Genomic DNA, 27,228 nt, shown 5'->3' with positions numbered 1-27,228 from the left:
AAATCATCGATCGATATCCGTTTGCATTCCTTTGCTCCAGATCCCTTAATACCTTTGGTTAACAAACATCTCTCAATCTCAAGTTTAAAATTGACAATTGGCCCAGCTTTAATTGCTGTTTGCGGAAGTGTGTTACAAATTTCTGTCACACAAACTTCTCTCCTGAAACGCTTGGATCTAATGTTGAGGCTATGGCCCCTTCTCCCAGATGGGTCAATCACCAGAAATAGCTTCTCGCTATTTCCACTCGCATTTCCTCTTAATATCTTGAATACTTCTATCAAATCATCACTTAAGCTTCTAAATTCCAGGAAAAAAAACCGAGTTTGTGCAATATCCCGTTGTAATTTGTCCCTTGGACTCTATGTCTCCTTCACTTTTTAAGCCTAATAATACATTCCCAAGCTGTGATGCCGAGAATTGAACACAGTACCGCAGCTGTGGCCTAACCAGTGCTTTGTATAGCTGTGGCATCATTTCACCCTCTTATATTGTAATCCTACAGATATAAGTATCACTTTTCAATTAGCTTTTTGATTCATTTCTGTACCTGTCCATGACCATTTAATGATATATGTACAGGGACACAAGTCTATTTGGATATCAACTGTTTCCAGCTTAACATTATAAGGAGTGTATTCTAAATACTCCTATAAAGATCGGTAGTGGATCACGTCACACTTGCTAATATTTAAATCAATTTGCCAGAAAATTACACATTCACTTAATCTATGAATATCTGGTCAAATATCTTGTTTCCATCTCAACTGATTATAATGCCGCCTATCTTTTTTGTCATCCTCAAACTTGGATGTGTGGCTCTCAATCACATCCACTAAGTCGTTAATGAAATCGGTGATTAGTTGAGTTCCCAAAAGTGATCAATCAGAGACACCACTCGTCATAATCTGCCAATTAGTGTACCTGATCATCATCTGCAAACTTTGTCTCCTGCCGTGCCACCAATTTCCTAACCAGGTTAATAATTTGCCTTCAATTACATGCGTTTCAAATTTGGCCCAATGTCCCATATGCGGGACTATTTCAAATGTCTTTGCTTCATGTCTACAAGCAAATAATAATTTGTGAACTGGGACTCATAAACCTCTTTGCTCCTCAACAGTTAATAGCTTCCCATTATTTAGAAAATACTCAGAACTGTATTACTTTGTTCCAAAGTGGCTGGTGTCACACTTGCGTACATTGAACTCGATTTGCCTTTGTTTTGCCGGCTTACTGTGTCTGTCTCTGTCCCTTTGGTTACCTCCATTTCCCAACTGCACTACAAGCGGACCGTCTAACTTAGTGCGATCTCCAAAATATGATGTACAGTGCTCCATTGCTCCATCCAACTCAGTCATAAATACGGTGAACAGTTGATGATCTAATACAGATATCTGGGGGACGGCACTTGTCACATCTGACTCCGCTGCTAACGAGCGTGTCTTTTGTGGGTGGCTTAATATTTCTGAAGTGATGGTGGTCTGAGGCAGTCAATCCGGATTTGTGGGGGAAATGTGCTGTACAGGTTGTTTTATGGACAAGTAAATTGAATTTGTCGGAGATGCAATGATGCACTGCAGCCAATGAAAGTACTTTTGTGAAGTTGGCTTTGCAAGAGCCCGGATAGCTCAATCGGTAGAGCATCAGACTTTTAATCTGAGGGTCCAGGGTTCAAGTCCCTGTTCGGGCGCTGCTTTTAAATCGCGAGACTCAACTTTACATTCGCACTTTGATGATTTAACAAAGAAAATAACAACAGCAGCAGGCCATTTCATGCCTGGAGCCTTTCTGCCATTTAATTAAATCATCGATCGATATCCGTGTGCAATCCTTTGCTCCAGATCCCTTAATACCTTTGGTTAACAAACATCTCTCAATCACAAGTTTAAAATTGACAATTGGCCCAGCTATAATTGCTGTTTGCGGAAGTGTGTTACAAATTTCTGTCACACAAACTTCTATCCTGAAACGCTTGGATCTAATGTTGAGGCTATGGCCCCTTCTCCCAGATGGGTCAATCATCAGAAATAGCTTCTCGCTATCTGCACCAGCATTTCCTCTTAATATCGTGAATACTTCAATCAAATCACCACTTAAGCTTTAAATTCCAGGAAAAAAAACCGAGTTTGTGCAATATCCCGTTGTAATTTGTCCCTTGGACTCTATGTCTCCTTCACTTTTTAAGCCTAATAATACATTCCCAAGCTGTGATGCCGAGAATTGAACACAGTACCGCAGCTGTGGCCTAACCAGTGCTTTGTATAGCTGTGGCATCATTTCACCCTCTTATATTGTAATCCTACAGATATAAGTATCACTTTTCAATTAGCTTTTTGATTCATTTCTGTACCTGTCCATGACCATTTAATGATATATGTACAGGGACACAAGTCTATTTGGATATCAACTGTTTCCAGCTTAACATTATAAGGAGTGTATTCTAAATACTCCTATAAAGATCGGTAGTGGATCACGTCACACTTGCTAATATTTAAATCAATTTGCCAGAAAATTACACATTCACTTAATCTATGAATATCTGGTCAAATATCTTGTTTCCATCTCAACTGATTATAATGCCGCCTATCTTTTTTGTCATCCTCAAACTTGGATGTGTGGCTCTCAATCACATCCACTAAGTCGTTAATGAAATCGGTGATTAGTTGAGTTCCCAAAAGTGATCAATCAGAGACACCACTCGTCATAATCTGCCAATTAGTGTACCTGATCATCATCTGCAAACTTTGTCTCCTGCCGTGCCACCAATTTCCTAACCAGGTTAATAATTTGCCTTCAATTACATGCGTTTCAAATTTGGCCCAATGTCCCATATGCGGGACTATTTCAAATGTCTTTGCTTCATGTCTACAAGCAAATAATAATTTTTGAACTGGGACTCATAAACCTCTTTGCTCCTCAACAGTTAATAGCTTCCCATTATTTAGAAAATACTCAGAACTGTATTACTTTGTTCCAAAGTGGCTGGTGTCACACTTGCGTACATTGAACTCGATTTGCCTTTGTTTTGCCGGCTGACTGTGTCTGTCTCTGTCCCTTTGGTTACCTCCATTTCCCAACTGCACTACAAGCGGACCGTCTAACTTAGTGCGATCTTCAAAATATGATGTACAGTGCTCCATTGCTCCATCCAACTCAGTCATAAATACGGTGAACAGTTGATGATCTAATACAGATATCTGGGGGACGGCACTTGTCACATCTGACTCCGCTGCTAACGAGCGTGTCTTTTGTGGGTGGCTTAATATTTCTGAAGTGATGGTGGTCTGAGGCAGTCAATCCGGATTTGTGGGGGAAATGTGCTGTACAGGTTGTATTATGGACAAGTAAATTGAATTTGTCGGAGATGCAATGATGCACTGCAGCCAATGAAAGTACTTTTGTGAAGTTGGCTTTGCAAGAGCCCGGATAGCTCAATCGGTAGAGCATCAGACTTTTAATCTGAGGGTCCAGGGTTCAAGTCCCTGTTCGGGCGCTGCTTTTAAATCGCGAGACTCAACTTTACATTCGCACTTTGATGATTTAACAAAGAAAATAACAACAGCAGCAGGCCATTTCATGCCTGGAGCCTTTCTGCCATTTAATTAAATCATCGATCGATATCCGTGTGCAATCCTTTGCTCCAGATCCCTTAATACCTTTGGTTAACAAACATCTCTCAATCACAAGTTTAAAATTGACAATTGGCCCAGCTATAATTGCTGTTTGCGGAAGTGTGTTACAAATTTCTGTCACACAAACTTCTATCCTGAAACGCTTGGATCTGATGTTGAGGCTGTGGCCCCTTCTCCCAGATGGGTCAATCATCAGAAATAGCTTCTCGCTATCTGCACCAGCATTTCCTCTTAATATCGTGAATACTTCAATCAAATCACCACTTAAGCTTTAAATTCCAGGAAAAAAAACCGAGTTTGTGCAATATCCCGTTGTAATTTGTCCCTTGGACTCTATGTCTCCTTCACTTTTTAAGCCGAATAATACATTCCCAAGCTGTGATGCCGAGAATTGAACACAGTACCGCAGCTGTGGCCTAACCAGTGCTTTGTATAGCTGTGGCATCATTTCACCCTCTTATATTGTAATCCTACAGATATAAGTATCACTTTTCAATTAGCTTTTTGATTCATTTCTGTACCTGTCCATGACCATTTAATGATATATGTACAGGGACACAAGTCTATTTGGATATCAACTGTTTCCAGCTTAACATTATAAGGAGTGTATTCTAAATACTCCTATAAAGATCGGTAGTGGATCACGTCACACTTGCTAATATTTAAATCAATTTGCCAGAAAATTACACATTCACTTAATCTATGAATATCTGGTCAAATATCTTGTTTCCATCTCAACTGATTATAATGCCGCCTATCTTTTTTGTCATCCTCAAACTTGGATGTGTGGCTCTCAATCACATCCACTAAGTCGTTAATGAAATCGGTGATTAGTTGAGTTCCCAAAAGTGATCAATCAGAGACACCACTCGTCATAATCTGCCAATTAGTGTACCTGATCATCATCTGCAAACTTTGTCTCCTGCCGTGCCACCAATTTCCTAACCAGGTTAATAATTTGCCTTCAATTACATGCGTTTCAAATTTGGCCCAATGTCCCATATGCGGGACTATTTCAAATGTCTTTGCTTCATGTCTACAAGCAAATAATAATTTGTGAACTGGGACTCATAAACCTCTTTGCTCCTCAACAGTTAATAGCTTCCCATTATTTAGAAAATACTCAGAACTGTATTACTTTGTTCCAAAGTGGCTGGTGTCACACTTGCGTACATTGAACTCGATTTGCCTTTGTTTTGCCGGCTTACTGTGTCTGTCTCTGTCCCTTTGGTTACCTCCATTTCCCAACTGCACTACAAGCGGACCGTCTAACTTAGTGCGATCTTCAAAATATGATGTACAGTGCTCCATTGCTCCATCCAACTCAGTCATAAATACGGTGAACAGTTGATGATCTAATACAGATATCTGGGGGACGGCACTTGTCACATCTGACTCCGCTGCTAACGAGCGTGTCTTTTGTGGGTGGCTTAATATTTCTGAAGTGATGGTGGTCTGAGGCAGTCAATCCGGATTTGTGGGGGAAATGTGCTGTACAGGTTGTATTATGGACATGTAAATTGAATTTGTCGGAGATGCAATGATGCACTGCAGCCAATGAAAGTACTTTTGTGAAGTTGGCTTTGCAAGAGCCCGGATAGCTCAATCGGTAGAGCATCAGACTTTTAATCTGAGGGTCCAGGGTTCAAGTCCCTGTTCGGGCGCTGCTTTTAAATCGCGAGACTCAACTTTACATTCGCACTTTGATGATTTAACAAAGAAAATAACAACAGCAGCAGGCCATTTCATGCCTGGAGCCTTTCTGCCATTTAATTAAATCATCGATCGATATCCGTGTGCAATCCTTTGCTCCAGATCCCTTAATACCTTTGGTTAACAAACATCTCTCAATCACAAGTTTAAAATTGACAATTGGCCCAGCTATAATTGCTGTTTGCGGAAGTGTGTTACAAATTTCTGTCACACAAACTTCTATCCTGAAACGCTAGGATCTGATGTTGAGGCTGTGGCCCCTTCTCCCAGATGGGTCAATCATCAGAAATAGCTTCTCGCTATCTGCACCAGCATTTCCTCTTAATATCGTGAATACTTCAATCAAATCACCACTTAAGCTTTAAATTCCAGGAAAAAAAAACGAGTTTGTGCAATATCCCGTTGTAATTTGTCCCTTGGACTCTATGTCTCCTTCACTTTTTAAGCCGAATAATACATTCCCAAGCTGTGATGCCGAGAATTGAACACAGTACCGCAGCTGTGGCCTAACCAGTGCTTTGTATAGCTGTGGCATCATTTCACCCTCTTATATTGTAATCCTACAGATATAAGTATCACTTTTCAATTAGCTTTTTGATTCATTTCTGTACCTGTCCATGACCATTTAATGATATATGTACAGGGACACAAGTCTATTTGGATATCAACTGTTTCCAGCTTAACATTATAAGGAGTGTATTCTAAATACTCCTATAAAGATCGGTAGTGGATCACGTCACACTTGCTAATATTTAAATCAATTTGCCAGAAAATTACACATTCACTTAATCTATGAATATCTGGTCAAATATCTTGTTTCCATCTCAACTGATTATAATGCCGCCTATCTTTTTTGTCATCCTCAAACTTGGATGTGTGGCTCTCAATCACATCCACTAAGTCGTTAATGAAATCGGTGATTAGTTGAGTTCCCAAAAGTGATCAATCAGAGACACCACTCGTCATAATCTGCCAATTAGTGTACCTGATCATCATCTGCAAACTTTGTCTCCTGCCGTGCCACCAATTTCCTAACCAGGTTAATAATTTGCCTTCAATTACATGCGTTTCAAATTTGGCCCAATGTCCCATATGCGGGACTATTTCAAATGTCTTTGCTTCATGTCTACAAGCAAATAATAATTTGTGAACTGGGACTCATAAACCTCTTTGCTCCTCAACAGTTAATAGCTTCCCATTATTTAGAAAATACTCAGAACTGTATTACTTTGTTCCAAAGTGGCTGGTGTCACACTTGCGTACATTGAACTCGATTTGCCTTTGTTTTGCCGGCTTACTGTGTCTGTCTCTGTCCCTTTGGTTACCTCCATTTCCCAACTGCACTACAAGCGGACCGTCTAACTTAGTGCGATCTTCAAAATATGATGTACAGTGCTCCATTGCTCCATCCAAGTCAGTCATAAATACGGTGAACAGTTGATGATCTAATACAGATATCTGGGGGACGGCACTTGTCACATCTGACTCCGCTGCTAACGAGCGTGTCTTTTGTGGGTGGCTTAATATTTCTGCAGTGATGGTGGTCTGAGGCAGTCAATCCGGATTTGTGGGGGAAATGTGCTGTACAGGTTGTATTATGGACAAGTAAATTGAATTTGTCGGAGATGCAATGATGCACTGCAGCCAATGAAAGTACTTTTGTGAAGTTGGCTTTGCAAGAGCCCGGATAGCTCAATCGGTAGAGCATCAGACTTTTAATCTCAGGGTCCAGGGTTCAAGTCCCTGTTCGGGCGCTGCTTTTAAATCGCGAGACTCAACTTTACATTCGCACTTTGATGATTTAACAAAGAAAATAACAACAGCAGCAGGCCATTTCATGCCTGGAGCCTTTCTGCCATTTAATTAAATCATCGATCGATATCCGTGTGCAATCCTTTGCTCCAGATCCCTTCATACCTTTGGTTAACAAACATCTCTCAATCACAAGTTTAAAATTGACAATTGGCCCAGCTATAATTGCTGTTTGCGGAAGTGTGTTACAAATTTCTGTCACACAAACTTCTATCCTGAAACGCTTGGATCTGATGTTGAGGCTGTGGCCCCTTCTCCCAGATGGGTCAATCATCAGAAATAGCTTCTCGCTATCTGCACCAGCATTTCCTCTTAATATCGTGAATACTTCAATCAAATCACCACTTAAGCTTTAAATTCCAGGAAAAAAAACCGAGTTTGTGCAATATCCCGTTGTAATTTGTCCCTTGGACTCTATGTCTCCTTCACTTTTTAAGCCGAATAATACATTCCCAAGCTGTGATGCCGAGAATTGAACACAGTACCGCAGCTGTGGCCTAACCAGTGCTTTGTATAGCTGTGGCATCATTTCACCCTCTTATATTGTAATCCTACAGATATAAGTATCACTTTTCAATTAGCTTTTTGATTCATTTCTGTACCTGTCCATGACCATTTAATGATATATGTACAGGGACACAAGTCTATTTGGATATCAACTGTTTCCAGCTTAACATTATAAGGAGTGTATTCTAAATACTCCTATAAAGATCGGTAGTGGATCACGTCACACTTGCTAATATTTAAATCAATTTGCCAGAAAATTACACATTCACTTAATCTATGAATATCTGGTCAAATATCTTGTTTCCATCTCAACTGATTATAATGCCGCCTATCTTTTTTGTCATCCTCAAACTTGGATGTGTGGCTCTCAATCACATCCACTAAGTCGTTAATGAAATCGGTGATTAGTTGAGTTCCCAAAAGTGATCAATCAGAGACACCACTCGTCATAATCTGCCAATTAGTGTACCTGATCATCATCTGCAAACTTTGTCTCCTGCCGTGCCACCAATTTCCTAACCAGGTTAATAATTTGCCTTCAATTACATGCGTTTCAAATTTGGCCCAATGTCCCATATGCGGGACTATTTCAAATGTCTTTGCTTCATGTCTACAAGCAAATAATAATTTGTGAACTGGGACTCATAAACCTCTTTGCTCCTCAACAGTTAATAGCTTCCCATTATTTAGAAAATACTCAGAACTGTATTACTTTGTTCCAAAGTGGCTGGTGTCACACTTGCGTACATTGAACTCGATTTGCCTTTGTTTTGCCGGCTTACTGTGTCTGTCTCTGTCCCTTTGGTTACCTCCATTTCCCAACTGCACTACAAGCAGACCGTCTAACTTAGTGCGATCTTCAAAATATGATGTACAGTGCTCCATTGCTCCATCCAACTCAGTCATAAATACGGTGAACAGTTGATGATCTAATACAGATATCTGGGGGACGGCACTTGTCACATCTGACTCCGCTGCTAACGAGCGTGTCTTTTGTGGGTGGCTTAATATTTCTGAAGTGATGGTGGTCTGAGGCAGTCAATCCGGATTTGTGGGGGAAATGTGCTGTACAGGTTGTATTATGGACAAGTAAATTGAATTTGTCGGAGATGCAATGATGCACTGCAGCCAATGAAAGTACTTTTGTGAAGTTGGCTTTGCAAGAGCCCGGATAGCTCAATCGGTAGAGCATCAGACTTTTAATCTGAGGGTCCAGGGTTCAAGTCCCTGTTCGGGCGCTGCTTTTAAATCGCGAGACTCAACTTTACATTCGCACTTTGATGATTTAACAAAGAAAATAACAACAGCAGCAGGCCATTTCATGCCTGGAGCCTTTCTGCCATTTAATTAAATCATCGATCGATATCCGTGTGCAATCCTTTGCTCCAGATCCCTTAATACCTTTGGTTAACAAACATCTCTCAATCACAAGTTTAAAATTGACAATTGGCCCAGCTATAATTGCTGTTTGCGGAAGTGTGTTACAAATTTCTGTCACACAAACTTCTATCCTGAAACGCTTGGATCTGATGTTGAGGCTGTGGCCCCTTCTCCCAGATGGGTCAATCATCAGAAATAGCTTCTCGCTATCTGCACCAGCATTTCCTCTTAATATCGTGAATACTTCAATCAAATCACCACTTAAGCTTTAAATTCCAGGAAAAAAAACCGAGTTTGTGCAATATCCCGTTGTAATTTGTCCCTTGGACTCTATGTCTCCTTCACTTTTTAAGCCTAATAATACATTCCCAAGCTGTGATGCCGAGAATTGAACACAGTACCGCAGCTGTGGCCTAACCAGTGCTTTGTATAGCTGTGGCATCATTTCACCCTCTTATATTGTAATCCTACAGATATAAGTATCACTTTTCAATTAGCTTTTTGATTCATTTCTGTACCTGTCCATGACCATTTAATGATATATGTACAGGGACACAAGTCTATTTGGATATCAACTGTTTCCAGCTTAACATTATAAGGAGTGTATTCTAAATACTCCTATAAAGATCGGTAGTGGATCACGTCACACTTGCTAATATTTAAATCAATTTGCCAGAAAATTACACATTCACTTAATCTATGAATATCTGGTCAAATATCTTGTTTCCATCTCAACTGATTAAAATGCCGCCTATCTTTTTTGTCATCCTCAAACTTGGATGTGTGGCTCTCAATCACATCCACTAAGTCGTTAATGAAATCGGTGATTAGTTGAGTTCCCAAAAGTGATCAATCAGAGACACCACTCGTCATAATCTGCCAATTAGTGTACCTGATCATCATCTGCAAACTTTGTCTCCTGCCGTGCCACCAATTTCCTAACCAGGTTAATAATTTGCCTTCAATTACATGCGTTTCAAATTTGGCCCAATGTCCCATATGCGGGACTATTTCAAATGTCTTTGCTTCATGTCTACAAGCAAATAATAATTTGTGAACTGGGACTCATAAACCTCTTTGCTCCTCAACAGTTAATAGCTTCCCATTATTTAGAAAATACTCAGAACTGTATTACTTTGTTCCAAAGTGGCTGGTGTCACACTTGCGTACATTGAACTCGATTTGCCTTTGTTTTGCCGGCTTACTGTGTCTGTCTCTGTCCCTTTGGTTACCTCCATTTCCAACTGCACTACAAGCGGACCGTCTAACTTAGTGCGATCTTCAAAATATGATGTACAGTGCTCCATTGCTCCATCCAACTCAGTCATAAATACGGTGAACAGTTGATGATCTAATACAGATATCTGGGGGACGGCACTTGTCACATCTGACTCCGCTGCTAACGAGCGTGTCTTTTGTGGGTGGCTTAATATTTCTGAAGTGATGGTGGTCTGAGGCAGTCAATCCGGATTTGTGGGGGAAATGTGCTGTACAGGTTGTATTATGGACAAGTAAATTGAATTTGTCGGAGATGCAATGATGCACTGCAGCCAATGAAAGTACTTTTGTGAAGTTGGCTTTGCAAGAGCCCGGATAGCTCAATCGGTAGAGCCTCAGACTTTTAATCTGAGGGTCCAGGGTTCAAGTCCCTGTTCGGGCGCTGCTTTTAAATCGCGAGACTCAACTTTACATTCGCACTTTGATGATTTAACAAAGAAAATAACAACAGCAGCAGGCCATTTCATGCCTGGAGCCTTTCTGCCATTTAATTAAATCATCGATCGATATCCGTGTGCAATCCTTTGCTCCAGATCCCTTAATACCTTTGGTTAACAAACATCTCTCAATCACAAGTTTAAAATTGACAATTGGCCCAGCTATAATTGCTGTTTGCGGAAGTGTGTTACAAATTTCTGTCACACAAACTTCTATCCTGAAACGCTTGGATCTGATGTTGAGGCTGTGGCCCCTTCTCCCAGATGGGTCAATCATCAGAAATAGCTTCTCGCTATCTGCACCAGCATTTCCTCTTAATATCGTGAATACTTCAATCAAATCACCACTTAAGCTTTAAATTCCAGGAAAAAAAACCGAGTTTGTGCAATATCCCGTTGTAATTTGTCCCTTGGACTCTATGTCTCCTTCACTTTTTAAGCCTAATAATACATTCCCAAGCTGTGATGCCGAGAATTGAACACAGTACCGCAGCTGTGGCCTAACCAGTGCTTTGTATAGCTGTGGCATCATTTCACCCTCTTATATTGTAATCCTACAGATATAAGTATCACTTTTCAATTAGCTTTTTGATTCATTTCTGTACCTGTCCATGACCATTTAATGATATATGTACAGGGACACAAGTCTATTTGGATATCAACTGTTTCCAGCTTAACATTATAAGGAGTGTATTCTAAATACTCCTATAAAGATCGGTAGTGGATCACGTCACACTTGCTAATATTTAAATCAATTTGCCAGAAAATTACACATTCACTTAATCTATGAATATCTGGTCAAATATCTTGTTTCCATCTCAACTGATTATAATGCCGCCTATCTTTTTTGTCATCCTCAAACTTGGATGTGTGGCTCTCAATCACATCCACTAAGTCGTTAATGAAATCGGTGATTAGTTGAGTTCCCAAAAGTGATCAATCAGAGACACCACTCGTCATAATCTGCCAATTAGTGTACCTGATCATCATCTGCAAACTTTGTCTCCTGCCGTGCCACCAATTTCCTAACCAGGTTAATAATTTGCCTTCAAGTACATGCGTTTCAAATTTGGCCCAATGTCCCATATGCGGGACTATTTCAAATGTCTTTGCTTCATGTCTACAAGCAAATAATAATTTGTGAACTGGGACTCATAAACCTCTTTGCTCCTCAACAGTTAATAGCTTCCCATTATTTAGAAAATACTCAGAACTGTATTACTTTGTTCCAAAGTGGCTGGTGTCACACTTGCGTACATTGAACTCGATTTGCCTTTGTTTTGCCGGCTTACTGTGTCTGTCTCTGTCCCTTTGGTTACCTCCATTTCCCAACTGCACTACAAGCGGACCGTCTAACTTAGTGCGATCTTCAAAATATGATGTACAGTGCTCCATTGCTCCATCCAACTCAGTCATAAATACGGTGAACATTTGATGATCTAATACAGATATCTGGGGGACGGCACTTGTCACATCTGACTCCGCTGCTAACGAGCGTGTCTTTTGTGGGTGGCTTAATATTTCTGAAGTGATGGTGGTCTGAGGCAGTCAATCCGGATTTGTGGGGGAAATGTGCTGTACAGGTTGTATTATGGACAAGTAAATTGAATTTGTCGGAGATGCAATGATGCACTGCAGCCAATGAAAGTACTTTTGTGAAGTTGGCTTTGCAAGAGCCCGGATAGCTCAATCGGTAGAGCATCAGACTTTTAATCTGAGGGTCCAGGGTTCAAGTCCCTGTTCGGGCGCTGCTTTTAAATCGCGAGACTCAACTTTACATTCGCACTTTGATGATTTAACAAAGAAAATAACAACAGCAGCAGGCCATTTCATGCCTGGAGCCTTTCTGCCATTTAATTAAATCATCGATCGATATCCGTGTGCAATCCTTTGCTCCAGATCCCTTAATACCTTTGGTTAACAAACATCTCTCAATCACAAGTTTAAAATTGACAATTGGCCCAGCTATAATTGCTGTTTGCGGAAGTGTGTTACAAATTTCTGTCACACAAACTTCTATCCTGAAACGCTTGGATCTGATGTTGAGGCTGTGGCCCCTTCTCCCAGATGGGTCAATCATCAGAAATAGCTTCTCGCTATCTGCACCAGCATTTCCTCTTAATATCGTGAATACTTCAATCAAATCACCACTTAAGCTTTAAATTCCAGGAAAAAAAACCGAGTTTGTGCAATATCCCGTTGTAATTTGTCCCTTGGACTCTATGTCTCCTTCACTTTTTAAGCCTAATAATACATTCCCAAGCTGTGATGCCGAGAATTGAACACAGTACCGCAGCTGTGGCCTAACCAGTGCTTTGTATAGCTGTGGCATCATTTCACCCTCTTATATTGTAATCCTACAGATATAAGTATCACTTTTCAATTAGCTTTTTGATTCATTTCTGTACCTGTCCATGACCATTTAATGATATATGTACAGGGACACAAGTCTATTTGGATATCAACTGTTTCCAGCTTAACATTATAAGGAGTGTATTCTAAATACTCCTATAAAGATCGGTAGTGGATCACGTCACACTTGCTAATATTTAAATCAATTTGCCAGAAAATTACACATTCACTTAATCTATGAATATCTGGTCAAATATCTTGTTTCCATCTCAACTGATTATAATGCCGCCTATCTTTTTTGTCATCCTCAAACTTGGATGTGTGGCTCTCAATCACATCCACTAAGTCGTTAATGAAATCGGTGATTAGTTGAGTTCCCAAAAGTGATCAATCAGAGACACCACTCGTCATAATCTGCCAATTAGTGTACCTGATCATCATCTGCAAACTTTGTCTCCTGCCGTGCCACCAATTTCCTAACCAGGTTAATAATTTGCCTTCAATTACATGCGTTTCAAATTTGGCCCAATGTCCCATATGCGGGACTATTTCAAATGTCTTTGCTTCATGTCTACAAGCAAATAATAATTTGTGAACTGGGACTCATAAACCTCTTTGCTCCTCAACAGTTAATAGCTTCCCATTATTTAGAAAATACTCAGAACTGTATTACTTTGTTCCAAAGTGGCTGGTGTCACACTTGCGTACATTGAACTCGATTTGCCTTTGTTTTGCCGGCTTACTGTGTCTGTCTCTGTCCCTTTGGTTACCTCCATTTCCCAACTGCACTACAAGCGGACCGTCTAACTTAGTGCGATCTTCAAAATATGATGTACAGTGCTCCATTGCTCCATCCAACTCAGTCATAAATACGGTGAACAGTTGATGATCTAATACAGATATCTGGGGGACGGCACTTGTCACATCTGACTCCGCTGCTAACGAGCGTGTCTTTTGTGGGTGGCTTAATATTTCTGAAGTGATGGTGGTCTGAGGCAGTCAATCCGGATTTGTGGGGGAAATGTGCTGTACAGGTTGTATTATGGACAAGTAAATTGAATTTGTCGGAGATGCAATGATGCACTGCAGCCAATGAAAGTACTTTTGTGAAGTTGGCTTTGCAAGAGCCCGGATAGCTCAATCGGTAGAACATCAGACTTTTAATCTGAGGGTCCAGGGTTCAAGTCCCTGTTCGGGCGCTGCTTTTAAATCGCGAGACTCAACTTTACATTCGCACTTTGATGATTTAACAAAGAAAATAACAACAGCAGCAGGCCATTTCATGCCTGGAGCCTTTCTGCCATTTAATTAAATCATCGATCGATATCCGTGTGCAATCCTTTGCTCCAGATCCCTTAATACCTTTGGTTAACAAACATCTCTCAATCACAAGTTTAAAATTGACAATTGGCCCAGCTATAATTGCTGTTTGCGGAAGTGTGTTACAAATTTCTGTCACACAAACTTCTATCCTGAAACGCTTGGATCTGATGTTGAGGCTGTGGCCCCTTCTCCCAGATGGGTCAATCATCAGAAATAGCTTCTCGCTATCTGCACCAGCATTTCCTCTTAATATCGTGAATACTTCAATCAAATCACCACTTAAGCTTTAAATTCCAGGAAAAAAAACCGAGTTTGTGCAATATCCCGTTGTAATTTGTCCCTTGGACTCTATGTCTCCTTCACTTTTTAAGCCTAATAATACATTCCCAAGCTGTGATGCCGAGAATTGAACACAGTACCGCAGCTGTGGCCTAACCAGTGCTTTGTATAGCTGTGGCATCATTTCACCCTCTTATATTGTAATCCTACAGATATAAGTATCACTTTTCAATTAGCTTTTTGATTCATTTCTGTACCTGTCCATGACCATTTAATGATATATGTACAGGGACACAAGTCTATTTGGATATCAACTGTTTCCAGCTTAACATTATAAGGAGTGTATTCTAAATACTCCTATAAAGATCGGTAGTGGATCACGTCACACTTGCTAATATTTAAATCAATTTGCCAGAAAATTACACATTCACTTAATCTATGAATATCTGGTCAAATATCTTGTTTCCATCTCAACTGATTATAATGCCGCCTATCTTTTTTGTCATCCTCAAACTTGGATGTGTGGCTCTCAATCACATCCACTAAGTCGTTAATGAAATCGGTGATTAGTTGAGTTCCCAAAAGTGATCAATCAGAGACACCACTCGTCATAATCTGCCAATTAGTGTACCTGATCATCATCTGCAAACTTTGTCACCTGTCGTGCCACCAATTTCCTAACCAGGTCAATAATTTGCCTTCAATTACATGCGTTTCAAATTTAGCCCAATGTCCCATCTGCGGGACTTTATCAAATGTCTTTTGCTCCATGTCAACAAGCTAATAATAATTTGTGAACTGGGACTCATAAACCTCATTGCTCCTCAACAGTTAATAGCTTCCCATTATTTAGAAAATAATCAGAACTATCATGCGATGATGCACTGCAGCCAATGAAAGTACTTTTGTGAGTTTTGTATTGCAAGAGCCCGGATAGCTGAGTCGGTAGAACATCAGACTTTTAATCTGAGGGTCCAGAGTTCAAGTCCCTGATCGGGAGCTGCTTTTAAATCGCGATGCTGAACTTTACATTCGCACTTTGATCAATAACAACGAAAATAACAACAGGAGCAGGCCATTTCATGTCTGGAGCCATTCTGCCATTTAATTAAATCATCGATCGATATCCGTTTGCATTCCTTTGCTCCAGATCCCTTAGTACCTTTGGTTAACAAACATTTCTCAATCTCAAGTTTAAAAGGGACAATTGGCCCAGCTTTAATTGCTGTTTGCGGAAGTGTGTTGCAAATTTCTGTCCCACAAACTTCTCTCCTGAAACGCTTGGATCTGATGTTGAGGCTGTGGCCCCTTCTCCCAGATAGGTCAATCATCAGAAATAGCTTCTCGCTATCTACACTAGCATTTCCTCTTAATATCGTGACTACTTCAATCAAATCACCACTTAAGATTCTAAATTCCAGGAAATAAACCCGAGTTTGTGCAATATCCCGTTGTAATTTGTCCCTTGGACTCTATGTCTCCTTCACTTTTTAAGCCTAATAATACATTCCCAAGCTGTGATGCCGAGAATTGAACACAGTACTGCAGCTGTGGCCTAACCAGTGCTTTTTATAGCTGTGGCATTATTTCACCCTCCTTTATTGTAATCCTACAGATATAAGTATCACTTTTCAATTAGCTTTTTGAATCTTTACTGTACCTGTCCATGACCATTTAATGATATATGTACAGGGACACAAGTCTATTTGGATCTCAACTGTATCAAGCTTAACATTATAAGGAGTGTATTCTAAATACTCCTATAAAGATCAGTAGTGGATCACGTCACACTTGCTAATATTTAAATCACTTTGCCAGAAAATTGCACATTCACTTAATCTATGAATATCTGGTCAAATTTGTCATCCTCAAACTTGGATGTGTGGCTCTCAATCCCATCAAGTAAGTCGTTAATGAAATCGGTGATTAGTTGAGTTCCCAAAAGTGATCAATCAGAGACACCACTCGTCATATTCTGCCATTTAATGTACCTGATCATCATCTGTAAACTTTGTCACCTGTCGTGCCACCAATTTCCTAACCAGGTCAATAATTTGCCTTCAATTACATGCGTTTCAAATTTAGCCCAATGTCCCATCTGCGGGACTTTATCAAATGTCTTTTGCTCCATGTCAACAAGCTAATAATAATTTGTGAACTGGGACTCATAAACCTCATTGCTCCTCAACAGTTAATAGCTTCCCATTATTTAGAAAATAATCAGAACTATCTTACTTTGTTCCAAAGTGGGTGGTGTCACACTTGCGTACAGTGAACTCGATTTGCCTTTGTTTTGCCAGCTGACTGTGTCTGTCTCTGTCCATTTGGTTACCTCCATTTCCCAACTGCACTACGAGCGGACCGTCGGACTGAGTGCGATCTTCAAAATACGATCTGCAGCGCTGCATTGCTCCACCCAAGTCAATCATCAATACGGAGAAAATTTGATGATCTAATACAGATATCTGAGGGACGGCACTTGTCACATCTGACGCCGCTGCTAACGAGCATGTCTTTTGTGGGTGGGTTAATATTTCTGAAGTGATGGTGTTCTGAGGCAGTCAGTCTGGATTTGTGGCAGTACTGTGCTGTGCAGGCTGGATTATAGACAAGTAAATTGAATTTGTCGGAGATGCAACGATGCACTGCAGCCAATGAAAGTATTTTTTGAGCTTTGGATTGCAAGAGCCCGGATAGCTCAGTCGGTAGAGCTTCAGACTTTTAATCTGAGAGTCCAGTATTCAATTCCCTGTTCGGGTGCTGTTTCAAATCGCGATACTGAACTTTACAGTCGTGCTTTGATCCTATAACAACAGGAACAGGTCCTTTACTGCCTGGAGCATTTCTGCCATTTAATTAAATCATCGATCGATATCCGTTTGCATTCCTTTGCTCCAAATCCCTTAATACCTTTGGTTAACAAACATCTCTCAATCTCAAGTTTAAAATTGACAATTGGCCCAGCTTTAATTGCTGTTTGCGGAAGTGTGTTACAAATTTCTGTAACGCAAACTTCTCTCCTGAAAGGCTTGGATCTAATGTTGAGGCGATGGCCCCGACTCCCAGATGGGTCAATCATCAGAAATATCTACACTAGCATTTCCACTTAATATCGTGAATACTTCAATCAAATCACCACTTAAGCTTCTAAATTCCAGGGAAAAAAACCCGAGTTTGTGCAATATCCACGTTGTAATTTGTCCCTTGGACTCTCTGTCTCCTTCTGGTAAATCTACGCTTCACTTTTTAAGCCTAATACTACATTCCTATGCTGTGATGCCAAGAATTGAACACAGTACCGCAGCTGTGGTCTAACCAGTGCTTTGTATCGCTTTGGTATCATTTCACCCTCTTATATTGTAATCCTACAGATATAAGTATCACTTTTCAATTAGCTTTTTGTATCTTTTCTGCAATGCATTAGTACATTGAGATGGTATATCACTTTGCAATGTAATAGACATTTGCAGTTCAATAGCACTTTAAACTGGAATATCACTTTCTAATATAATAATCTTTTGCAGTGCAATAGAACATTGCAATGGAATATCATTTTGCAATATACAATCATTAGCAATGCAATACGACCTTACAATGGAATACCCCTTTAAAATATCGTCGTCATTTGCAATGCAATAGAACATTGCAATGGAATATCGCTTTGCCTTTGTGGTGATTATTCTTTATGTTTAGTAAGAAGTATTGTGATTGGTTGTTTGTTTCCTGCCTTGGGATATATGCTGTAATCTCATTGGTAGTTGATGTCATGTGATTTGTGGTGGCCATCTTAAATTCAGTTCTTTCCAGCCTTTAGTTGGGACTGGGTGTTGAAGATGTGCTACGCTACCGGATTTTTAAGTTAATAAAGCCTAGATTAGATAGGCAAATCTATTCTTTATTTCAATTTATTAACTTTATGTCAGAATGGAGCGATATCTTCAAACAGAACGATTCAATGCTGACCCTAATTCTGCAGGAGTGGATGATAAATGGAAACATTGGTATTGTACATTTAAAAACTTTTTGGGCCTGTTGGATCAAGAGTCTCTAAATAAGCTGAATATGCTGATCAACTACATTGCTCCGGATGTGTATAAGTATATTTTGGACTGTAAAACTTACGAAGTGGCTATTTCTACATTGGAAAAGATTTTTGTTAAACCAAAGAATGAGGTATTTGCACGTCACCTTCTATCTGCCCGTAGACAGCAGGTGGGAGAATCTTTGGATACTTATTTACAAGCACTTCGGTGCCTTAGTGGTAACTGTAATTATAAGGCCGTGACGGCTGAAGAATATAAGGAAGAATCGGTACGGGATGCTTTTATTAATGGATTACTGTCTAGATCAATTCGTCAGCGGTTGTTAGAAAATAAGACTTTGGATCTTAAGAGTGCTTTTGAGCAAGCTTCTACATTGGATGTGGCTCAGAGAAGTTCGGATTCTTTTGCTCTTTTTAATCAGCCTGTGACTGTGGTTTCGGCAGTTCCGGATGAAAAGGAATTATGTGAACTTAATAGGAGTGGTTTACTAGATTCTGAAACAGTTTCTACTTCAGCGGCTGTTGCCTCTAGGATTCAGAAGTGTTATTTTTGTGGGAACGTCCGGCACCCTCGTCTGAATTGTCCTGCTCGGGAGGCTGTGTGTAGTAAATGCAGCAAGAGAGGTCATTACGCAAGTGTGTGTATATCATCAGGTTCAATTACCTCCTCTGTGACTATTCAGCCTTTAGATAGGGCGTTTATTGCATCAATTTCTGCTGCATTTGCTCATGGCCTAAACAAAGCTATAGTTACGGCCCAAGTTAATGGGTTGGAAGTGAAGGCCCTTATAGATACGGGCAGTACCGAGAGTTTTATAAGTCTTCAGTTTGCAAAGGAGAAGCATTTGAAAATTTCGCCTGTTTCCTATCAGGTGTGTATGGCTCAGACGACTCTCACTTCACAAGTAGCTGGTTGTTGCCTTGTGAAATTGATTCTTCTAGGTAATACGTATACTGATGTACGCCTATCTGTTTTGCCTAATCTCTGTGCAGATATTTTGATAGGTCATGATGTGCTTCAGTTACACGAGAGTCTCAGTCTTTCATTTGGAGGGACTAAGCCACCTTTATCTATTTGTGGATTAACCTCTTTATCCATTTCTCCATTATCACTTTTTTCCAATTTGATGCCGGATTGTAAGCCAATTGCTACCAAGTCAAGAAGGTATAGCAGTCAGGATAGAGAATTTATTAATTCTGAAGTTCTACGTCTCTTATTGGAAGGAATCATTGAACCTAGTTGTTCGCCTTGGCGGGCACAGGTAGTTGTCACGACTAACGAGAGACATAAGAAACGAATGGTGATAGACTATTCCCAAACTATTAATAGGCATACTCAATTAGATGCGTACCCTTTGCCTAAGTTTGATGAGCTTATCAATAAAGTATCTCAGTATAAGGTTTTTAGCACTATTGACCTAAAGAGTGCTTATCATCAGATTCCTATTGTTAAGAAGGATCAACCATATCCGGCCTTTGAGGCTGGTGGAAAGCTGTATCAGTTTTGCCGAATATCATTTGGTGTTACTAATGGTGTTGCTTGTTTTCAACGGGCAATGGATGCTTTTATAAGTGATAACTCTCTCTCTGACACCTTTTCATATTTAGATGACATCACGGTGTGTGGCAAATGAAGGATGGAGCTTGATTCTAATTTAGAAAGATTCCTTCAAGCTGCGGAAAAAGTTGGTTTAACTTTCAATAAAGAGAAGTGTACCTTTTCGACCACTGAGGTAAATCTACTGGGGTACATTATCTCGGGAAACAAGATTAAACCAGACCCAGAACGTCTGCGACCATTGATTGATTTACCTTGTCCTACTAATTCTAAGGCTTTGCAACGAGTTGTTGGACTGTTTTCTTACTATTCTAATTGGATTGCAAATTTTTCACAGAATATCCGGCCTCTTATTCGGGTTACGACATATCCTCTATCATGGGAGGCCAGGACGTGTTTTGATAATTTTAAAAAGGATATCCTTGGAGCAGTTGTGCATTCTATTGATGAGCAGGTTCCTTTTGTGATTGAGACAGACGCTTCTGATTTTGCAATTGGGGCTACTCTGTGATGCGCTATCAATTACTCATAAAAGACTGAGAGTTAAGAGAGTAACTAAAGGCTTTTATTAACAAAAGAATGAAGGTCTGCCTCGAGTGGTCGACCGGTCCAGAAATCAAAGGGCTGGGGAGCAGTCACCTTTATACTAGGACTCGTGGGAGGAGTCAGCCGAGGCATGTCCAGGCATGTACACAGTGGAATACAAACAGTGGTTTACCACATTCACCCCTTGTTTAAAATTGAGTCCGGCGGGGTGAAGTGTATTAAAGTTAGTGTATTGGAGTCTCTCCGGAGGTCTTGTCTGCCGCTGTGATCGGCATGGCGACGGCAGGGGTAGTGGAGCTTCCGGCATCGAGTCCTGCGTAGGCTGTGGCACCGGCGTGTCGTCCTCGTAGATGTCGAGCGGGTCACGGGGCCCAGGCCTGCCGTCTGCTGGGGCTGGATATCGGATCGTGGGGGGGCTGGTGGTAGTGAGTAGTGGGTTACTGCGGCCCCTGAGGGTGCAAGGTCTCTTATGGAGACTGTGTCCTCCCGCCCGTCCGGGTATGCAATGTAAGCATACTGGGGGTTGGCGTGGAGGAGGTCGACCCTCTCGACCAGGGGTTCCGTTTTATGGGTCCTCACGTGTCTTCTCAGTAGGACCGGCCCTGGGGACGTCAGCCATGGCGGTAGCGATGTCCCCAATGTGGACTTCCTTGGGAAGACAAACATTTTCTCATGAGGGGTGGCGTTAGTGGCAGTGCAGAGCAGTGACCGAATAGAGTGGAGCGCATCGGGGAGCACATACTGCCAGCGGGAGGTTGGAAGGCCCCTAGACTTTAAGGCTAGCAGGGCGGCCTTCCAAACTGTCGCATTTTCTCTTTCCACCTGTCCGTTCCCCCGGGGGTTGTAACTGGTGGTCCTGCTTGTGGCAATACCCCTAGTTAGCAGGTACTGACGGAGTTCGTCGCTCATAAACAATGAGCCCCGGTCGCTATGGATATAGCTGGGGAAACCGAACAGGGTGAAGAGGTCGTTCAGACATTTAATGACCGTGGCACTGGTCATGTCCGGGCAGGGGATGGCGAAAGGGAAACGGGAGTACTCATCAATAATATTGAGGAAGTACACATTGCGGTCGGAGGAGGGGAGAGGCCCTTTAAAATCAACGCTCAGGCGCTCGAAGGGGCGAGTGGCTTTTATCAGGTGGGCCCTGTCTGGTCTATAAAAGTGCGGTTTGCACTCAGCGCAGACTTGGCAGTTCCTGGTACTGGTCCTGACCTCCTCAATAGATTAAGGCAGGTTGCGGGCCTTGATGAAGTGGAAGAACCTGGTGACCCCCGGGTGGCAGAGGTCATTGTGAAGGGCCCGCAGTCTATCGATCTGCGCGCTGGCGCAGGTGCCACACGATAGCGCATCCGGGGGTTCATTGAGCTTCCCGGGCCGGTACAAGATCTCGTAATTGTCGGTGGAAAGTTCGATTCTCCACCTCAATATCTTGTCATTTTTGATTTTGCCACTCTGCTTGTTGTTAAACATGAAAGCAACTGAACGCTGGTCAGTGAGCAGGGTAAATCGTTTTCCGGCCAGGTAGTGCCTCCAATGATGCGCAGCCTCCACAATCGCCTGGGCCTCCTTCTCAACAGCGGAGTGCCTGGTCTCCGGGCCTTGGAGGGTTCATGAAAAGAAGGCCACGGGTCTCCCCGCCTGATTGAGGGTAGCGGCCAGGGCAAAGTCGGACGCGTCGCTTTCCACCTGGAAGGGGATGGATTCGTCCACTGCGTGCATGGTGGCTTTGGCAATGTCCTCCTTGATACGGTGGAAGGCTAAGCGGGCCTCTGCCGTCAAGGGAAAAGAGGTGGACTTGACCAGCGGACGGGCCTTGTCCGCATAGTAGGGGACCCACTGGGCGTAATAGGAGAAAAACCCTAGGCACCTCTTCAGGGCCTTGAGGCAGTGGGGCAGTGGGAGTTCCATAAGGGGACGCATCCGGTCGGGGTCGGGGCCGATGACTCCGTGTTCCACAACACAGCCAAGGATGGCGAGGTGGTTTGTGCGGAATATGCACTTCTCCTTGTTATATGTCAGGTTCTGGAGTTGGGCGGTGCGGAGGAATTTTTCGAGGTTTGCGTCATGGTTCTGCAAGTCACGGCCGCAGATGGTCACATTGTCCAGATATGGGAAAGTGGCCTGCAACGCATTTTGATCTACCATCCGGTCCATCTCCCTTTGGAAGACGGAGACCCCGTTGGTGACGCCAAAGGGAACCCTAAGGAAGTGATAGAGGCGGCCGTTTGCCTCAAAGGCAGTATACTGGCGGTCCACAGGGCGGATAGGGAGCTGGTGGTACGCTGATTTCAGGTCAATGGTCGAGAAGACGTGGTACTGCGCGATCTGGTTGACCATATCAGCTATGCGGGGGAGTGGGTAGGCGTCCAGCAGGGTGTAGCGATTTATTGTCTGGCTGTAGTCGATGGCCAAGCGCTGCTTCTCGCCGGTCTTAACGACCACGACCTGGGCTCGCGAGGGGCTGGTGCTGCCCTCAATAATCCCTTCCTTCAGGAGCCGCTCCACTTCGGTTTTAATGAAAACCCTGTCCCCGGCACTGTATCGCCTGCTCTTTGTGGTGCTGGGCTTACAGTCGGGGGTGAGGTTAGCAAACAGTGGGGGGGGGGGTGACTCTGAGTGTGGAGAGGTTGCACCTGGTGCGCGGCGGGCAATTTGGAAGCTGCTGGCTGCGGACTGTGAGTGGGGGTAGGGGTCCGCCGTACGCCATCGTAACACTTTTAAGGTGGCACTGAAAATCTAACCCCAGCAGGAAGGCAGCGCAGAGGTCGGGCAGGACCAGAAGTTTAAAATGATCGTACACAGTCCCGTCTACTACGAGTGTCACCACGCAGTAGCCGCCGATGTCCGCCGACTGGGACTCGGAGGCCATAGAAATTCGCTGGTGCACAGGCAGGACTGGGAGAGAGCAATGCCGCACCGTGTTGGGGTGGATGAAGCTCTCCGTGCTCCCAGAGTCAAAAAGGCAGATTGTATCGTGACCATTTACCTTAATGTCCATTGTGGAACTGGCCAGCTGGTGCGGTCTCGCTTGGTCCAGTGTAACGGATGCCAGCGTAGGGGTCGGTGTATCAGATGAGGCGGTGTTGGGGGCCTGCTGCATTCCGGCTGTCATCCACGATGGCGGCGTCCATGATCCCCATGTGGCTGGAGGCGTCCAAAATGGCTGCTGTACCGGTGGTTCGCACATGGCCGGGGAGGCCCAAGATGGCGGCCCGCATGGCCCACACACGGCTCTGCTGGGGTTCGGGGTGGCTTTGGCCCTGCAGACGCTAGCGTAGTGTCCCTTCTTCCCGCAGCCCGAGCAGATCGCATTTTTCGCCGGGCAGCGCGCTCAAGGGTGTTTTGCCTGGCCACAGAAGTAGCATTTCTGGCCTTGGGGCACTGCTGTCTGGCTTTGGGACACTGCTGCGGTAGTTGGGCCGTTGCTGGGGTGTGGCTGGGGTGGCATGGCGCTATGAGGCGGTCCTACCATGTCCCAGGCTGTCATTCCCCGCGGCGTCCACGGTGCTGAGGAGTAGGCATCCATGCCCCGGTAGGCTGCATCCAATGATAGTGCGAGTTCAGAGGCCTTGTTGAGGTCGAGGTCACTCTGCTCCAACAGTCGCTGTCGGGTGTAATTGGATCTGTGGCCCGCTACAAAAGCATCCCGGATAAGTTCCTCTGTGTACACGGCGGCCTTAACATCCTTACAACCACAGGCCCGGCCAAGCACAGACAGTGCCTGAAGGTATTCCACGGTCGATTCCCCAGGTTGTTGTTTACGACTCCCCAGAAGGTGCCTGGCGTACACTTCGTTCACTGGGCGCGTGTACTGGTCCTTGAGGAGCTTGATAGCGTCCACGTACGAGGTCGCGTCTTGGATGACCAAGTGCACTCGGTGGTTCACTTTGGAGGTCAGGACATCCAGTTTGTCCTCGTCCGATTTGATTGCTGCGGAGGCGGTCAGGAATTTTTTGAAACACTTAAGCCAGTGAGTAAACTTGGTGGATGAGTCCGCCTCCTGGTGATCTAAGTCCAGGCATGCTGGTGTGAGGATCTTCTCCATTATAAAAATTTTGTTTATAAAATTGATGCGCTGTCAATTACTCATGAAAGACTGAGAGTTAAGAGAGTAACTAAAGGCTTTTATTAACAAAAGAATGAAGGTCTGCCTCGAGTGGTCGACCGGTCCAGAATACAAAGGGCTGGGGAGCAGTCACCTTTATACTAGGACTTGTGGGAGGAGTCAGCCGGGGCATGTCCAGGCATGTACACAGTGGAATACAAACAGTGGTTTACCACACTCTGAACCAAAATGGAAGACCTGTGGCCTTTTTCTCACGTACCTTGAACAATAGTGAAAAAAGGCATTCTTCAATAGAGAAAGAGGCGTATGCAATAGTAGAAGCACTGCGTAAATGGAGACATTATTTATCGGGGCGACATTTTACGTTGGTAACTGATCAAAAGTCTGTGTCCTTTATGTTTGATGTCAAACATTTTGGAAAGATTAAGAATGATAAAATAATGAGGTGGAGGATTGAGTTGGCATGTTACCATTTTGACATAGTTTATTGTCCGGGGAAGGATAATGTTGCTGCTGATGCGCTGTCGAGGGCTTATTGTTCTGTGATTCACGGAGATACGCTTATTAATCTTCACAATGCCTTATGCCATCCTGGGGTTACGAGGATGATACACTTCGTACGCAGTAATAATTTGCCCTATTCAGTTGAAGACGTCAAGCGGATGACTTCATCATGTTCTATCTGTGCTCAGTGTAAACCGAATTTCTTTGAGCCTCAACGAGCTCATCTTATAAATGCTACTTCTCCTTTTGAACGTTTGAGCGTCGATTTCAAGGGGCCTCTTCCTTCAACTACTCAAAACCGATATATATTTACTGTTGTGGATGAGTTTTCAAGGTTCCCTTTTGCTTTTCCTTGCGCAGATGTATCAGCTGCTACAGTTATCAAATGTCTCACTCAACTTTTTGTCATCTTTGGGATGCCTGCGTATATCCATTCGGATCAGGGAGGTTCTTTTATGTCTTCCCAGTTGAAGGAATTCCTCCAGAGTCGGGGAATTTCTACTAGCAGAACTACCCCGTTTAATCCTCAGGGTAATGGACAGTGCGAATGATACAATGGAGTGATCTGGAAGGCAGTTATGTTGGCTTTGACATCCCGGAACCTTAAGAATACACAGTGGGAAATGGTACTGCCTGACACCCTGCATTCCATTAGATCATTGCTTTCAACGGCTACTAATGTGAACCCCCATGAAAGGCTCTTTAACTATCCGCGGAGATCTACTACAGGATATTCGGTACCTTCATGGCTTACTATGCAGGGACCTGTGCTGCTTCGACGCCATGTTAGATTGTCAAAATATGATCCTTTAGTGGAGGAGGTGGAGCTGTTGGAGGCAAATTCCGAATATGCTCATATTCGATTCCAAGATGGGAAAGAAAGTACCGTTTCAATTAAAGACTTGGCTCCTTGTGGTGGCCAGCACTCTTCTGAGGATATTAACAATAGTCATGATTCAGATAATGTGAATGCTGTTACAGGTACTACGAATATTTCCAATCCGACTGCAGATAATTATACTTCTATTAGTCAGCCCTCGATGGATGTTCATGACCGTCCCAGTTTACCTCCTGATGGGATTTCTAATCCGGAAACCGTTGAAAATCGGGATATGGATAGCCTTCCTGCAGGAGATACTTCTGTGTCTCCTGGTGTGGGAGGGCAAGGAATTTCACCAAGGTTAAAAAGGTCGACACGAACAAGATATCCGGTCGACCGATTGAAAATGGACTTTTAAATTGATAGTAATGTTTTAAAATTGTTGAAATATTATATTATATTGTTTTAGTTGAGAGATACTTAATACTTATGTGCAATGTTATTATTTGTTGTTGCTCACTTAGTATTATGTCATGTTGAATAGTTTTATTTTGTCTGTGCATAGTTTTAGTTGTAAATAATTAATTATAAATTGTAAAGGTTATTTAGGTTGGAGTATTTTTTAAAAGGGGGGTGAATGTGATGATTATTCTTTATGTTTAGTAAGAAGTATAGTGATTGGTTATTTGTTTCCTGCCTTGGGATATATGCTGTAATCTCATTGGTAGTTGATGTCATGTGATTTGTGGTGGCCATCTTAAATTCAGTTCTTTCCAGCCTTTAGTTGGGACTGGGTGTTGAAGATGTGCTACCAGATTTTTAAGTTAATAAAGCCTCGATTAGAAAGGCAAATCTATTCTTTATTTCAGCCATAGAATCATTATTTGCAACGCAATAGCACATTGCAATGGAATATCACTTTGCAATATGAAAGTCATTTGCAGTGGTACAGAACATTGCAATGGAATATCAT

General features: G+C 42.6%; 8 non-coding genes across 8 annotated transcripts; all 8 read left to right on the top strand.

Annotated features, from left to right (window-relative positions):
- The first annotated feature begins 1,620 nt into the window (after positions 1-1,620).
- Positions 1,621-1,693, top strand: trnak-uuu (transfer RNA lysine (anticodon UUU)). The gene has a single exon. It is a non-coding gene; the product is annotated as a tRNA-Lys (tRNA).
- A 1,730-nt stretch (positions 1,694-3,423) lies between these two features.
- Positions 3,424-3,496, top strand: trnak-uuu (transfer RNA lysine (anticodon UUU)). The gene has a single exon. It is a non-coding gene; the product is annotated as a tRNA-Lys (tRNA).
- Positions 3,497-5,226: 1,730 nt separating this feature from the next.
- trnak-uuu (transfer RNA lysine (anticodon UUU)) lies at positions 5,227-5,299 on the top strand. Its single transcript has one exon. It is a non-coding gene; the product is annotated as a tRNA-Lys (tRNA).
- Positions 5,300-7,029: 1,730 nt separating this feature from the next.
- trnak-uuu (transfer RNA lysine (anticodon UUU)) lies at positions 7,030-7,102 on the top strand. Its single transcript has one exon. It is a non-coding gene; the product is annotated as a tRNA-Lys (tRNA).
- Positions 7,103-8,832: 1,730 nt separating this feature from the next.
- On the top strand, positions 8,833-8,905 carry trnak-uuu (transfer RNA lysine (anticodon UUU)). Its single transcript has one exon. It is a non-coding gene; the product is annotated as a tRNA-Lys (tRNA).
- Positions 8,906-10,634: 1,729 nt separating this feature from the next.
- On the top strand, positions 10,635-10,707 carry trnak-uuu (transfer RNA lysine (anticodon UUU)). Its single transcript has one exon. It is a non-coding gene; the product is annotated as a tRNA-Lys (tRNA).
- Positions 10,708-12,437: 1,730 nt separating this feature from the next.
- On the top strand, positions 12,438-12,510 carry trnak-uuu (transfer RNA lysine (anticodon UUU)). The gene has a single exon. It is a non-coding gene; the product is annotated as a tRNA-Lys (tRNA).
- A 1,730-nt stretch (positions 12,511-14,240) lies between these two features.
- On the top strand, positions 14,241-14,313 carry trnak-uuu (transfer RNA lysine (anticodon UUU)). The gene has a single exon. It is a non-coding gene; the product is annotated as a tRNA-Lys (tRNA).
- Positions 14,314-27,228: the final 12,915 nt, after the last annotated feature.

This window comes from Somniosus microcephalus, unplaced genomic scaffold (assembly GCF_052327205.1).
Source record: "Somniosus microcephalus isolate GS21.2 unplaced genomic scaffold, FLI_Smic_1.0 unresolved_chr5, whole genome shotgun sequence".
Classification (NCBI taxonomy): Eukaryota; Metazoa; Chordata; class Chondrichthyes; order Squaliformes; family Somniosidae; genus Somniosus; species Somniosus microcephalus.
This window is presented reverse-complemented; position numbering and strand designations above follow the sequence as displayed.